The sequence below is a fragment of the Lutra lutra genome, chromosome 5, assembly GCF_902655055.1.
Source record: "Lutra lutra chromosome 5, mLutLut1.2, whole genome shotgun sequence".
Taxonomy (NCBI): Eukaryota; Metazoa; Chordata; class Mammalia; order Carnivora; family Mustelidae; genus Lutra; species Lutra lutra.
Genome location: NC_062282.1, coordinates 143,841,384 through 143,858,722, shown reverse-complemented (window position 1 = coordinate 143,858,722; position 17,339 = coordinate 143,841,384). Strand labels below are relative to the sequence as shown.

At 37.4% G+C, this 17,339-nt stretch overlaps 1 pseudogene; it reads left to right on the top strand.

Moving 5' to 3' along the window:
* Nucleotides 1-14,670: 14,670 nt before the first annotated feature.
* On the top strand, nt 14,671-15,436 carry LOC125101220 (tyrosine-protein phosphatase non-receptor type 2-like; annotated as a pseudogene).
* The last annotated feature ends 1,903 nt before the right edge of the window (nt 15,437-17,339 follow it).

Genomic DNA, 17,339 nt, shown 5'->3' with positions numbered 1-17,339 from the left:
GTGCTTCTCATCAGTGATCAATTTTGGTTCATAATTTTATTCACTTGAAAAGACTGTGTATTATTTTTTTTCCTCAGGCTATTTTAAAGATTTATTTTTTTGTGCTTTAAGTTTTCAGCAAATTTAGTGGTATGTGCCCACATGAGATGTTCATTGTAATTGTCCTGCTTCATGTTCAGAGTGCTTTTCGAATCTGTGACAATATATTTTCATCACTTTTGTTTTTATCAGTTTTGACACATCTCAGCTAGTATCTCTTCAGATCTTCAAATATTGTTTCTTCTTCATTTTCTCTTTCTCCTCTGGGCCTCCAAATACAGGCATGTAATACCTTTTCACCAATATGCCATTCATCACTTGCACATTTGTTTCTGTATTTCCCATCTTTTTTTTCTTTTCCAGACTGTAGCTTGTGTGTTTCTTGCAGGTCACCAATTCTCTCAGTAGCCATATTTCACACTGTTGTAACTAGAATACTGATTCTAAATTATCCATCAGTTTATTTTTGTTATGCCTTTAGTTATTTGCTGTATTCTATTTACTTGATTATATTGGATGTATTTTTCTTAATGCTGTTGTCTCGTGATCCCCTGAGTGACTACTTTGTTAATATTTATTGAATATAATTTTAGGATTATGATAATGTTATCCATTGCAAAAGAGAATTAATATTTGTTTCTGGCAGGTAGATAGGGATAGGGACACTCGCAATTCCAGCTCATTTTAATACAATCAAGGGTGGAAATAATTAAACACTGGGCTTTTGTCTTTATGAAAATTATTTTATTTCTAATTTCTAATTATGTCTAGGTTGTCAAACTTAGCAGTGCCAGCCCAGTGGATGGCTCATCAGATCACTTCTCCCCACCCCACCAACCTACTCTTTGTTGTTTCTTGATTTTCAGTTTTTTGTTCTCGTAACCTCATGAATGGGACTGAAAGTTCTGCTGAGCTTATCAGGGTTTTCTGTTAAAATGGGCACACATGCTTAGGAAACAGCAGTCATCAAAGTCCAAGTCCTCAGTCTGAGGTACCTTCTTTTCTTAGATCTTGTTCTCCTAAGTCTTCACTGCCTTCAGGGTTCTTTGATGCTGTTATATAGATTTTGGTTTATTTTGTCTGAAATTTCTGTTTTCTTTCAGGAAGAAAATGGATTGAAATGATCTAGTCTTCCATTATTAGAGGTGAACGTCCCCAATTTTAACTTTGAAATTTATCCCATTTTTATGTATTTGAAAAATTCTCAATTTTTTAATGTTAAGACTTCTGGGGAATGAGGCTACCATGCATGTAGTTTTTTCCTTTTTAATAGGAATTCAAAGCTCTGACATACCAAAAGAAAAACTTAACAGCACTTTTAAATCCTTTCAATATTTGCAGGTTGAAATTTAGTAGACTCTCTTGGGGGTGTGGAAAATATACTATGCTATGTCTTTCTCATGATTCATTTAATACCAGAATTGTTTCAGGTATTCCAGAAATTCAAGTAATATCATTTTTATTTCCTTATTAAATATTTTTATTGGGACATATTTTGTAATTATAGAGTTTTTCTGTTGTTAACATACTGTTGAACATTGTATAATGTTCTTCAAATAGAAGACTGTAAAAAATCAACTTTTACATAATTAAAACATTTCATTTCCAGTTTACATAAAATTATAAATGAAAGCAAAAGCTATCTGCTATTATAAATAATTTAAATAATTTATTAGTGTATATGGACATTACATATAACTATTTATGTATATATATATAAATTTTTTTTACCATACTTTAGATTTACAAAATTGAATTACTCAGAATCCTTGGTCCATGATACTCTTTTATTATTGACTCATATAGTCCTTATAATTAAGGTAGTAATTCATAATAAATTAACATCCATAAATTTGATCTGAAAATTAGAACAATAACTATAACTTCCATGTATTTATTTCCCTAACCTCTCTTTATTTCTGTCCCCCTCATGCCTCCACTTTCCTGAACGTGTGTTTAACATATATGCCTACATGATATAATGCCTTATTTTAGTTGCTTAGTTGTTTTTTCTAGAATCTTGACTCTTGACAGCATGCTGGTTATTGTCCTCTGGGACTCATTTTACTATTCTGTTTTTCTACTAATATTCTTATTTTTGCATGAGGTGGAGTTTACCTGTTTTCAGTAATGCATAATATTCTACTGCGAATTTATTTATATACTCACCTTTGTGAGCATTGAATGTTCTGTGTTTTATGATACAATGAACAATTCTGCTATGAAAATGAAAATCCTATCTTGCATATATATCTTGCATATATATACAGGATCTTCATTGGTTATATTGATACTAGATTTCTGGGATTTATAATATGTGAATGTTCGTATTTTAAAAATATGATTGGGTCCGGCCTGTTATCATGGGCTGGTTAGGTGTGGGTTCACTGAGTCTCGGGTGTACTCTTGTTGGGTCACTGGGCTGGTCGCTGGGTGGCAGCGCTGTTGCTGGACCATGGTAGGGCAGTGCTGGAGTCAGCTTGCAAAGCTTTTTCCAGGACAGTAGTCAGGTCCGAGACCATCAGGCCTGTTATTGGTGGTATGGAGGGATGTGGCTCATTCTCAGTTCCCTTGCTGAAGGGGCTGATGGCATGACTGAACAAGTGGCACTATAGCTGAGTCCACAGGGGGACTGGGGCCACAGTCAGTGGTTCTGCCTTCTCATAGTGACCTTCTTCAGTCTTGGGCTTTGTCAGAGTTACACAAACTCTTACTCGGGTCCCAGAGCCAGAATAAAGGCACTTGAATGGAAAAGCTGCCAAATACTTGCTTTTGTCAGAGGATGTGGGCTGGGAACTTCCTATTCTGCCACTTTGCTGATGTTACCGCATAAGAAATCTTATTGATGCCTGGACTCTCTAATGCTTGTTTTCTTGGATTTGTTGATTTTTGCTTACTGAATGTATATAAAATGATACCTTACTATGGCTTATATTTGAAGTCTGTGATTATTAATGAGATTGGGCAAACCTTCAATTCTTTGCCCATATGTGTTTCCTCTTCTTTGGAATCCCTTTTCATGTCCTTTGCCGAATTTCTCCCATTGGGTTATTTGCCCCTTTCTTACTGTTGGAATTTTCATTTGTATCACTGACACTAATCCTTGAGTTTGATGTTTGCAAATTTTTTTTCCCAATGTATACCCAGTGTTTTACTTTCTTGATATGTCATTTGATAAAAATTCTTATTTTAAGATATCTTTAGAGGATATGGAAATTTTTTTTAATGAAGGAGTAATTTTTCCAGGTCACTGGGAAAAATTGCTTCCCACTTGGGTATTAGAGGGTTGTGAAGCACCAGCATCTTTCTCTCCAATGTTCACTTTCATTCTGATGTCTCCAGAAATGGGTACAAACTAACCATAAATCTCAAATGTTATTGCTAAGTGAGCTGAATTGAAGCCTCACTTTCCTGTATCTTGGACCCATGGCTCATTCCTATCTAAGAAAAAGAGAACTCTGTGTTAAGGCTCACAGCAAAAGAGGCAGAGCTCCAGCATACGGGCCCAGTAGGCATTGGTGGGTGGAATAATTACGCTGCTTTTATTGCAGCTCTCAGCCAGGTCTAGAGATGGTTTGCAAAGGCAGCTAAGTCCATGTGGGCCACAAATAGCTAGTAGGAATTTTATGCCTGGCGTACAAATGCATGGCCTCATCAGCTGCCTCCAGTTCTGTTCCTATTTCTGTGAGCTGTATTCAGTACCAAGAGAAGGCCCTGTGGAGCCGCCGACTGCTGAGAATCACGTGGTTTGGGCACTGAGTGCTTTCTACTCCTGTCCCAGTTCCCCAGGCTCATATGGGCTCTGAACGTGGTAATTATAATAACTCTGACAATGGTTTTTTTATTTCAGAGACCCGAATTTTGGATTTACCCTTAGGAGGTTGGAGAAATTTACTAAAGAACAAAAAGAAAGGATAATCTTAGTATATAGTGAACAGTGCAAAATGTTAACGAAATTATTGTGCATCCTGTCTAAAGAAGGAATTAAAATAGGTTGTACCTTATACATTTGCCTTCTGGAATGGCCTTATTTGCAATTTGAGAAGAATATCTTAGTTTAAAAATGTGCTCTGGATTTATTATTAGAGCAGGAATTTTGGGAAGAGTTAAAGAAAAAGAAAAAGTCAAATAGACAAATTAAATTGGAGGCAGAAACATGTTCTGAAAGAAAAAAAAAAAGAAACACGTTCTGAAGAGAATGATTGAAATCTTAGAGGTCTGACTGACTAGATAGGACAAATTAAAGAAAATAAGTACCCACTCAACTACTCTTGAAAGTGAAACTATAAAAGAAGGATTTTTTTTTCCTTTGATTATTCTAGGATAGGAGAGGGTGACTAGGGCCTAAAGAAGTATAGTTGGAGCATAATATCGGGGTCACAGAGAGTACATTGACATGGTTATGCTGAGGGACCCCAGATCTAACAAACTCTTGGAAAATGTCCTCTTAAAGTTATAAACAGGGAGTCTTTAATGAGAACTAACCATATGGATACAGAATACTTGGACAGATTTGAAAGGGAATGAAGGAAAAAAAACAGCCTTAAAAAAAAAAAGAAGATGTACTTAACTTTCAGTGGGAATAGAGTTATGGCCTCAGTGGTAGATCTACTGCAGCCTGGGTTCAACGCTTGTATGATGGGACAGTGCTTGGAATGACTTCACTCAGAAGGTGAAGGTCAACAAGGTCTGTTCTAACAGCAGATGTTTTGAGCAGCACCAGAACTCACTGACTGTATGTCTCTTATGATGGGCCCCTTGTAAGACAAGACCTGGAGAAAATTGTGTCAGAAAAGCAGATAGTTGGGCTTAAAAATGAAAAGATATGAAAAGCAAAACAGATACTGAGATCTTCTGAATAGCCAGCCATACATGTGGTAGAGAAGGAAAGGAATCAATTTAAGAAGCAAGTTGAACAATTTTGAGCTTTCTTAGAGTAGCAGAATAGCAGATAAAAATACAGTGTCAGAGCCTTCTTCCTTGTTGAAGAAAAATATGTGACAGAAAAAGTGTTGCTTAAAGTCTGGAATATTCAAAAGCTAATGAAAGGCAGGGTCTGCAGAGGGTGATTCTTCAGCAGAAACCAAGTTGGGGGTAATAAGAAAACCTACAGTTGTAGGCTGTCTCATAAGCCTAGGACATTCCATAGCAAGTGACATTAGTCACAGTGGAGCAGTTCTGCCTCCTGGACAATTCTCATCCCAAATGCAGTGCTGGGGGTGGGTGTGAGGACAGGATGTTGAGCCTCAAAAAGCAAATAAAATGAAAAAGTTTTTAATATGGTGAATAGGATTGAAAGAACTTCACTGAGTCCTAGTGACTGGGTCTGTGACCCCTGCAAGTTTCAAAACTTTGCCAGAAGTTTCTTTGAGGATAGAGAATGCAAAAGTAGGTTCTCCTCCTCTCCATACTATGGCAGATGTCACAGTTACTGGTTTTGGACCATGGACAGGTAGATAACTGATGAGCTAAAAGTCTGGTGACTAGAAATTAAATTTTTCTGCATTTGCTCTCCTTCCCTCACATAGCACTGAACCTTTTCTACAGTCTTTGGGAGCACTCTGTGCTGCTTTCTGGGGACTTTTTTTTTTTTTTCCCTCCAGGGGTAATCCCTTTGGAGCTAGGATTAAGCTGTTTTTTCACTGTGACTCCAAAACTTTTATGGATCCTGCTAACTTTTTATATTTTCTCAGTGGTGGGGCCATAGGTAAAAGAATGTAACTCCTGATATCTTGAAGGGACCATACTCATTATCATGGAACACAACTCAGACAACCACCCAACTAGCTAGGACTTTTCTAAAGAATACAAGAAGCTCTTAAGAAAAATAAATTCTTTTGTTAATTATTATTATTATTATTATTTGAAGTTTTACGTATTTATTTGAGAGAGCGAGCGAGCAAGAGAGAACATGTAGGAGCAGAGGGGAGGGGCAGGGGGAGAGAGAGAATCTCAAGTAGACTATGCCGAGCACAGAACCCAGCCCAGCAGAGCTCGATCTCATGACTCTGAGATCATGACCTGAGCTGAAATCAAGAGTCAGGCACTTAACCAACAGAGCCACCCATGTGCCTCTATTATTATTAATAATAATAATAATAATAATAGTAGTTATTATTATTATTATTAGATTTTATTTTATTTTTTTTAAAGATTTTATTTATTTATTTGACAGAGAGAGAGGGAGAGATCACAAGTAGGCAGAGAGGCAGGCAGAGAGAGAGGGGAGGAAGCAGGCTCCCTGCTGAGCAGAGAGCCTGATGCGGGGCTCAATCCCAGGACCCTGAGATCACGACCCGAGCCGAAGGCAGAGGCTTAACCCACTGAGCCACCCAGGTGCCCCAATTATTATTAGATTTTAAAAACCAGGACGACAATGTCGGGAGCTTAATTTCATGCTGGGAACTTCATAATGGGGAGTACTTATGTTCAAATTTAGGTCATTTTTAATATTGTTACTGTATTATTAGGGTAGTTATGTTTCTGTTTGATTTCCATGTGTAACTTCTTGTAAACTATGATGGACCCAAATTAGAATGGGAAACAAAATAAGGTATAGATTTTTAGCCTAAGGTACAACAGTGCTTTGGACTATTTATTTTAGTATTCTTACCATGTCATATATATTTTTTTAATTTATTGAAACACTTTAATTAATTAATTAATTTTTTAAAATAAACATATAATGTATTTTTATCCCCGGGGGTATAGGTCTGTGAATCACCAGGTTTACACACTTCACAGCACTCATCATAGCACATACCCTCCCCAATGTCCATATCCCCAGCCACCCTCTCCCGTCCCCCCTCCCTCCAGCAACCCTCAGTCTGTTTTTTGAGATTGAGTCTTTTATGGTTTGTCTCCCTCCCAATCCCATCTTCTTTCATTTTTTATTTTCCTACCCCTCAACGCCCCCACATTGCATCTCCACTTCCTCATATCACCAAGTCATATTTTTTATGGGGAAAAAGCTAAATTGGCCACAGTGGAGCAGTAGTTGGTCGTTGGAGAAGAGCCCCATGAACCAGGAGAAGACTCACCTGAAGCTCATCTCTTTCCCAGAGGGAAGCAATAAACTCTTCATCCATCATTTCCTTGAGGTCTGCAGTCTTGGACAAGGTCAAGCTCAAATGAAGGTGAAGGTATTGGGAGGCCCATTTGGCCACTCATTCAAATAGTGTTCTTCAGTTCAATACTATCAGTAATAAAGTTAAATTTTCATATTCACTTCCCTGACTCCTTCATCTGTGTTTCAACTCTGGGAGACTGCAGAATGAGATTATCATCCTGAAATCCCAACAGATACTGAGAAATACCAATGGATGCAGAAAGATCAGTGGATGTGATAGGAGTTCAGTGTCGGATATGCCTTTCACTGGGCTTCAGTCATTTAGCTACAAGAAAATTTGCGTCATCAAAAGAAAAATAAAAATAGTTACTCATGACATATCACCTCCTTTCTTGGTGCAGGGGATATGATCTCAAAGGCCTGTAAGGGCCAAGTAGGTGAAATGAAAGAGTAACAGATCATGTGTTCATTGTGAGGATGGTGGAGATAGTTGGGATGTTGGGGGATTACGTGAACTGGAGAACATGAGCCCCTTGCCAGAAAGTGGAAGTTGTTACACATGCCAGCAGGCTGTAGCTACGGAGGAATTACCAGATGTTATTTTTAAGAGAAAGCAGAAATAAGTATTTCTGTAGAAAATTTTTAAATTTTTAAATGTTGCCTTAAATTGAGGGGAAAAAGCTTTCTCTCTTAGTTAAAACAGGTCTATAGACTGGTTGTGGTTTGTGCACTGTCATAATGGAACAAATATTTTTTCTCAGCATGTTGGGGACCTGCCCCCCAATGCACTTAGATTCAAGGTTTTTTTTTTTTTTTTTTTTTTTTTTTCAAATCAGGAATTTATCCTAGTTGGCTAAGGCAGTTCAGTCTCCTTTCTGCTGTATTTAAACTTCTGCTCCACCTCTTTTATTACCACTGATTTAAGAATTTATCATACATTACCCTAGACCAAATGTAGAGTTTATGACTCCAGTGTTCATGGGACTTGATTAGATCCAAGGAAGCACATATGGTGAAATGTGCCATCTCAACGTTTTGTCAATTATGCCAGTGTACTTGTGCCAAGGAAAGTGATTTCTCCCTCCTAAAGACATATGAGCCAGAAAGAACTTCTTTGATTTCTTGTTTTATGTGACATTCTGTCTGCAATTAGCAGGCTTCCAGATGTTCATGAATTTTATGTTCAACTTATATAGTCATTTATGTTTCCCACCAGAAAGCAGAGTGGTTTATGTTCCAGAAATTCCATCGAAAAACATTTCTTCTAACTTGAACTTGAAACGACTAAATATTTCATGGTGTAACTTCTAATTATAAGTGTTCTGTGAGATTAGAGGACTTTTATTTTTATCTGGATAGTCTGAATTTTATCCACACTCATTGAACAAACATTTGAAAATATTTCCTTCAGTTTAGAGCTGCTTGGGGCTTTCATTTTTTTTTTTTTTTCATTGATAGGATTTTTCTGCTCGACTCCTAAAACTGTACTTGAAACTTCTAATCTCATTTCCAAAAATCACATTTGTTCTCTGTTATAATTATATATTCTACTTCTCATAGGCTAGAGATTCTGAGAGGCCTCTGCAACACTTAACATAGTGTTAGTACTAAAGCATTCTCTCTTGAGATTCAGAGAACAGTTATCCAATCTATAGATCAATTGTTTTAACTGGTTTCCCTTTTTAAGAACCAAACGCTATCACCATTATCCAGCATTAAGACATGGCGGTGTCTCTTATGTTACCTGTAAAACTGAAACCTGAATTACCACTCTTGTTCTAAGCAGATATCAATTTAGCACAGTCAGGTTGGATTAAGGTAGGGAAGCAGCCAGATTTACCACAGTCCTTTGAAACAAAGCAAGTTTCTTCTAAAGTCAGTTTTTGTTTACATGTGCCGCAGTTCTAGGATACCAAAAATCAAAACTTCTTTGTATATAACTTTGTTAATGTTCAGATGCAGAAAGCTTTAACTTTGGGAGGTATCCCTTGATTTTTTTTTTTTTTTTTGAATGTTATTTTACAATATTCTTACAAAGAGTACTAACCTTCAAGGGATGAAGAACAATTTTCAATACAGGTTGTTTCTTTTGAAGAAAGTAATGAGCAAAATTTTCCTTATATTGAATAAAACCTACCTTTCCCTACTTTAGTTCATTAGTGCTACTTCTTCACTTTAGCATATGATAAATTTAATTCTTCCTCCACATATGCTTTCAGTATCCTACCTTGGTTTTTCTCTTCCTCCTCTTCCCCTTCCCCACCCTCCTCCTCCCCCTCCCCCATCCTTCATTTTTCTTCTTCTAAAATGTCTTTATTGAGGTATAATTTACATGCCATGAATTTCTTCCACTGTAAGTGTGCATTATAGTAATTTGGGGGTATGTTCATTGGAATTGGGTAATCATCACCACAGTCCACTTTTAGAATATTTTCATCACCCCAAAAAGCTCCTGTTTGTAGTTTGTAGTCAGTCCCCAGCCCTAGGGCAATCACTAATGTGCTTTCTCTGTATATAGATTTGCTTTTTTTTTTTTTTTAAAGATTTTATTTATTCATCTGACAGACAGAGACCACAAGTAGGCAGAGTGGCAGGCAGAGAGAGAGAGAGAGGAGGAAGCAGGCTCCCTGCCGAGCAGAGAGCCCGACGCGGGGCTCGACCCCAGGATCCTGGGACCACGACCTGAGCTGAAGGCATAGTCTTAACCCACTGAGCCATCCAGGTGCCCCTAGATTTGCTTTTTAAGGGGTTTCATATAGTACCATATAATATGAAGTCTTTTGTATCTGGCTTCTTTCAGTTAGTGTAATGGTTTTGAGATTCATTCATGTTGTAGTATGTATCCCTAGTTTCTTTTTAATGCTGAGTAGTATTCTGTTGTACAGCTGTTTCACATTCCTTTTATCTGTTCACTCATGGACTGGCATTTGGATTATTTCCAGCGTTTGGTTATTTTGAATAATACTTCTATGAGTATTCATGTTCAAGTCTTCATGTAGACATATGTCTTCATTTCTCTTGAGGAGATACTTAGGATTGGGATTACTGCTTTGTATTATAAGTATGTGATTAACTTTTCAAGAATCTGACAAATGTTACCATTTTGTATCCAACCATAATGTTAGGAGTGTCGCAATTGGCTTCTGTATCTTTGCCAATGCTTAGAATTGCCAGTCTTTTTAATTACAGCCTTCTTATTGGGGTTTCAGTTTGCACTTCCCTAATGACTAATGATATGGAATGTCTTTTCATGTGTGTATTAGTCATTTATATATCTTCTTGGGATAAATGTCTTCTTTGATGAAATGTATTGCCTGCTTTTAAATTGTGTTGTCTTCTTATAATTTATTTGGTAACGCTTCTTTACGTATTCTGGATACGAGTTCTTTGTTAGATATAGTATGTGCAAATATTTTCTTCCAGTCTCTTTCTTTTCATTTCCTAGTGTTGTCTTTTGAAGAGTGTGTATAATTTTGATGAAATTCAATTTATAATTTAATAGTGACTTTGTAGTAAATTTTGAAATTGGGTAATATAGATCTTCCAACTTTGTTTTGTTCTTTAAAAATTGTTTTGGCTATTTTAAGTCCTTTGCATTTTCATATAAATTTTAGGGTCAGCTTATAAATTTCTACAAAAAAGTCAGGTGGAAATTTGATAGAGGTGACATGGAATCTGTAGATCAGTTTGAGGAGAATTATATTAACAGTAGTAAATCTCCTGTAAACATGGCCTCCATTTATTTAGATTGTCCCTGACTTTTGCAGTTAAAGCTGTGGTTTCAGTATACAGGCCCTACATTTCCACTGTTGAATATCTTAACTCAGCATTTTATTCCTTTTGATACTCTTATGAAGGCAATTGTTTTCTCAATCTCAATTTCCATTTGTTTGTTGGTCTTTGGTTGAAATTGATTTGTATTTTTCTAGTTATTTTAGTTGTCAAAGTAGGATGAGGGAAGAAGCCTGAGCTTGTGTTTTGGGCTTTCTTTCCCTGTTAAATGGCCTTGTAAGGGCTATCATTTTCTCAAGAGCACGGAATATTGATGAGAAGTTGAGTTACTTCTCATAGAATATATAAGTATTTTCAGTTCAGAATATTCAGTTCAGAATATATAAGTATTATATTTGGAAGTTGTATTCTTGTTAGGTGGGTCAACAGTAGGTCTGTTAAGCTTGATAAACATCTCCCAGTCTTGATGAGGGTGATAAACCAGAGAGGTTATTGAATGGGATACCCATTCATCAAAAGGCTGTGAACCCTGGGGGTCCTGTATACAAGACCATCATTCAACAACCTGAAGAGTGAGAAAATTTGTTACCTTTCAGTGGTTATCAAGATGTTACTATGACCCTGTGTGAGTGAGTAGTCTCTTTGTTACACTCATGACCTGCCTAATTCCTATGGCCCTACCATTCTGCCCAGGAAGGAAGCATATTCTGTGCCTCATAGACTTCCTCCTTCCCTTCATCAGCTGTAGGAGATCTTGCCCTTATGTGACCAGATAGTTAACTCTCACCTAAAATTTTTTGTTAATTACTTATTAAATTGGGATTATTATTTTTCTACTAGAGTTCCTAAAACACTTAACTAAAAGGGAAAACAATAAGAATCTTCTGTTCCCTGACCTCCTTGTCGAATCTGGAAGAATCTTTGCACATTATTAAAGATTAAATTTGGTAAAATATAGCAAAAGCCTGGGCATAATGGTTTAATAAAGGCTGGTTCAGTTTCTACCTACCTATCCCTCTATCTACCGGTCTGTCTACATGAAGAAGTCTGTATTCTGGAGGTGATGAGGGATATTTTGGCTATTCAGCAAGTTGCCAAGGAGCTATAGCTCCTTCTAGCTGCTGTAGGGGCCAAAGGAAACATGCTGAGTCTGTCTCCTTCATCAGGCTTTCCTGCTGAAACTTCTCATGTGTCAAATTTGTGTCGCTCGACCAATCCTAGTACCTGGGAGTTGGAAAGTTGAATAGTTAAAGCTGAGAATGTTCTCAGCCAGGAAAAAAAAAAATTGTGCTCCTGTTGGCAAATGTGATAGTTATTACCAGTGATTACCATATGTGACTCTTGTACCCTTCTGGGTATTGTGAAGCCCATACTCCTCAGTCTCCTTTCCATGTGATCAGTGTGGCCAATGAAATACGAAAAAAAGAAAAAAAGTGACAAAGGTCATGTAAAGGAGAAAGTAAAAAATTCATTTAAGGGGTGTCTGGCTGGCTCAGTCAGTAGAGTATATTGACTCTTGATCCTGGGGTCGTGAGTTCAAGCCTGACGTTGGGCATAGTGTTTGCTTAAAGAAATAAATCCATTTCAGTTTCCTCAATCTTACCTTACCTGCTGGGATCATCCAGACACTGTGTTTCAGACAGCACACCTACAAGAATGTGGAGCATTTATCAACCTTTGCCAGTCCATGTGGTACAAATGGCATGAGCAAGAAAGGAACTTTGATTAAACAGATTTGTGGTCTGTTACTGCAACATAGCCTAGTCTGCTCTAGATAATGTACTAAAGAGAAGGGGTTAGTATATATTGGCCAGGCAAGTAGCTGGACCTGCAGCATTCTTCCACAGAGCCTATTTCTACCGAATCACCAGAGCTGTGCTGGACATCACTTTCCTTTCTAACTAATTTTATTATATTATGGCCAAATTTTAAATATATACAAAACCAGAGAGAATGATATAATAGCTCAATGTATCCAACAGTCTGTGACCAATCCTGTTTATTTTTACTCCTACCCTCTTCTCCCCACCCAGATTACATTGAATTGAATCCCAGTCATCACAGAATTTCATGTATAAATGTTTAAGTATATGTCTCTTTAAGATAAAGTTAACCATAATACATTTTAACAGCTAAGAAATTAACAATAATTCCTTAATGTTATCAAATAGTGTTCACATTTTACTTACTGTTTTATAGGAGGTTTTTCTTTTTTTATAATTTATTTGTTCAAATTGAGATCCACGTAAAGTTTATAGCTGTGATTGCATGACATGTCTTTGAATTCTCTGTTAATCTAGATATTGATCTAGATGTTTTCCCCTCTACTTCTAAAAATCATTTTTTTTGAGAGTTTCCTATAGTTTGGATGTTGCTTGGTGCCCCCATCCTGTCTGTCTGTCTGTCATCTATCTCTTCGTTGCATTTTCTGCTCATTTCTAAATAGCTCTAGAGACTTGATTAGATTGGAATTAATTACTTGGCAGGAGCATTTCATAGTTCTACTTTTATCTGCAGGCACATAGTATCTGCTTGTCTCTACACACCCCCTTTTAAATGACTGAACACCCTAGAAATATCTTCTGTTCTTGACAGCGAGGATGCATGAAGCTTTTGGTACGATTCCGATGGTATTCCTAGGGCTGTCCTCTCAATTTCAGCACAATCAAATTCTCTCTCTCTCTCAATCCTTTATCACCTTTCTTGGGGGTATAATTTACATAAACAAAAACCATACATTTTTAATTGAACAGTTTGATAAATTTTGACAAGTGCAGACATTCATGTAAGCATCCTCATAATGGAGGTATAGAAGAATTTTATCATCCCCAAATCCCTTGTCTTCTTCCTGGACAATTTCTTCTTCCTGACTCCATGCAACCAGTGATCTGCTTTCTCTCACTATAGATTAAAATTTCATATAGACCGTCCAGAATTTCATAAAAATGGAATTATGTGGTATGTACTCTTTTGTGACTTCCTTTTTTTGCTCAGAGTAATATCTGTAAGTTTCATCCATGCTGTTGGGTATATAAGCAATTTTTTCCTTTTTATACTTGAATAGAACACTCTCCTTTGGCAATGCCAAAACAATTTATCCATTCACAAGTCGACGGACATGTGGATTGTTTCAGGGTTTTGGCTACGAAAAAATTGCTATAAAAATTCCAGTACAAGTCTCTGAATGGATGTATGTTTTCATCGTATAGTGTAAATCCTAGAAGTGAGATAGCTGGGTTATAGTATTGGCATATACTCAACTCTATGAAAATGCCAAACAGTTTTCTAAAATTACAGTTGAGAAGTGTTATAGTTCCATCAGAAATGTATGATAGTTCCATGCTTTACATTTTTGCTAACATTTGGGATGTTAGTCCTTCTAATTTAGCCATCTAATGGGTGTATAATTGTATCTTATTTTGATTTTAATGTTTATTTCCTTGATGACTTATGTTATTGACCTTTTTTTCCCAAATACTTATAGGTTTTTATTTTTAGAAAAAATATATATCTTTTGTCTACCTACCTGTCAATCATCATCTATTTACTTGCAGTTAGGGAGAGAGAGTGATGGCTGGGCCCATGTGGGAGGATTTTCCTTGATGCCCCAGATGTTTCCCAAGAGCTCTGCCCTCTAAATGATTGGACTTTGAATGATTTTCTGTTGTGTGTGGGCTCTGGGAATTATTTATCTTATGAATCTTTTTTTTTTTTTCTCTCATGAAATTTAATCCTACAGTTCTCTACATGCACCACTTAGCTCTCAGCAGCTCTCCCTGGACCCTGTAGGGCCTGAGCTGCTCTGGTCACACCAGCTTGCTCCCAACACCATGTCTGCCACTGTCCAGCAGGAGTTTGAGCAGTTGGGTGCTCAAAGTCACTAGCTATGGCTGTACTTGGAAATTTGCAGTGACTCCCATGACTGTCCTCCATAGAATGGCCAAGTTTCCATTAAACAGAAACTGAAACAGATGCAGAGATCAAAGCCCCCTACGATCACAGTCATGTTAAACTGCAGAATGCTGAAAATGATTATATTGGTGCCAATTTAAGATGGCACAGAAGAGGCACAGAAGAATTATATCTTAACATAGGGGCCACTTCCTAGTACAGGTTGCCATTTCTGGCCCATGGTTTGGCAGAGAAAGACCAAAGCAGTTGTCATGCTAAACTGAGTTGTGGGGAAGGAATCTGTTAAATGTACCCAGTACTGGCCAACAAAAAAAGACGACCAAGAGATGCTGTTTAAAGAAACAGGATTCAGTGTGTAGTTCTTGTTAGAAGATGTGAAGTCATATTATACATCTACTCTAATTAGAAAACATCAAGAAACGGTGGGAAGAACTTTCTAAGGCAGACTTATGTCCTGCTTTTGCTCATTTACCAATCAAAATAATGTCTGAAAAATACCATGGGGATGGGATAGGCCTAGAAGAAGAAAAACTGACAAGAGATAGCTATGCAGGGTTGTCCTCTGAAATGCAGGACATTATGGAGGAGAGAGCAGCGGGAGTGTTCTACAGCAGCATATTCAAGAGGACAGAGAAACAGGGCTCAGAAGGTGCAGCAGATGAAACAGAGGCCAATGGAGAGTGAACGAGAAAGGAAGAGTGTTCCCAACTTTAAAAAAAAGGCAAGCAAAGAAACAAAAATTTCCCCAAAAAACATCTCTGAAGGAAAATTCTCCTTATTGTCACTGTGTGGCCGACATTGACAGACGCCTAAATATCCATGACTTGAGAATGTTCTGCAGCTAATGTACCTTTTGAACCATTAATGTGCAAGACCTGAGGCCTACTCCAGAAGCTCCAGACGTGAAGCTCGATAAATCTGTAGATTGCTTCACATCCATCAGTTACAGATTAAACTCTACATCCGGGGAACGGAGAACACCACCACCAGAAGACTTTGCAGAAGCCTCTCAGTTGAAGCTTTCACTGTGAGTATGAAAGTTAGAAAGATGTAAAAAATAAATTAGGAGAGACTACTTGCATTGCCATTCCAACTGTGTTTTTATATTTTTTTGGTAGCACTCAGTATTTTTATTAAATAGAAAAAAAACCCCAAATTAGCTTTGGCTCATATTCAGAGGAATTTATGCAAATTTCTAGAAGACTTCTTGTGCATCTTTTTCTTCTTATTCCTCCTCCCAACCGTTCTCTCCATCTTCCCTCCCCGACCTCTCTCCTCTCTTCCACTTGCTGCTTCTTTCCTAGTTTCCTCCTTTGCTCTACAACTTCCAGGCACCTTATTCCCCCCAAACTCTGATCTTTGTTTCTTTAGTTTTACTAGCTTTTTTGCTCTGCTTAGGATTCTCTTTCATGATCCAGAAAATTCTACCAGGCAATTGTCTTATATATTTTGCCCAGTTCTTACTTGTTTCAGGTATGAGGTTGGGTAGGTTTCTTGGTATCCCAAATGGCCCATAGAGAAAATCCAATGACTCCTTTTTTTTTTTTTTTTAAGATTTTTTATTTATTTATTTGACAGAGAGATCGCAAGTAGGCAGAGAGGCAGGCAGAGAGAGAGGAGGAAGCAGGCTCCCTGCTGAGCAGAGAGCCCGATGTGGGGCTCGATCCCAGAACCCTGGGATCATGACCTGAGCCGAAGGCAGAGGCTTTAACCCACTGAGCCACCCAGGCACCCCAATGACTCCTTTTTTTAGGTATCCTTGAGTTTTTTATACTCAGCCGAACCCTCAAAGGTTTACAGAATTTACTTGCTCTAATTTTTTTCCTTCTCCTTCACCTATAGTAAGTGTTCCTAATCCTCATTTTTTCCCTTTTGGCTTTATGTAATCTTTTTTCCACTTATTTTTGCAGAATTCTGGTATCTTTCTTCTCTGAAGAAATAAACAGAATCCAGCATGAACGCCTTCAATTTTATTCCCCCATCCCTCTATGTCTGTTAAGGCATCCTGTTCCCTATTTTAAAGTGTGGTGACCTCATATGACTGATATTCATGAATTTTGTCTTTTTTAACAGTTTGACTCTATTCAAAGAATCACATTTTCCTTACTCTACTCTTCCATTTTCTCAGTTACCTTGTGTTCCAACATTTCTTCCATCTATTGGCATGTCTTTATTTTGCCATTTAAAATTAATGCAATAGGATGGGACTGGAGGAGATTATGCTGAGTGAAATAAGTCAAGCAGAGAGAGTCAATTATCATATGGTTTCACTTCCTTGTGGAGCATAAGGAATAACACGGAGGGCATTAGGAGAAGAAAAGGAAAAGTGAATTGGGTGGAAATCAGAAGGGGAGATGAAGCATGAGAGAGTGTAGACTCTGAGAAACAAACCGAGGTTTTGGAGGGAAGGGGGTGGGGGGTAGGCGAGCATGGTGGTGGGTATTAAGGAGGGCACATATTGCATGGAGCTATGGGTGTGGTGTATAAACAATGAATCTTGGAATAATGAAAAACTAAAATTAAAAAAAATTCCAAAAAAAAATAAAATTAATGCAATAATCTCCTCTTAGATTTTCACCTGGCTGTT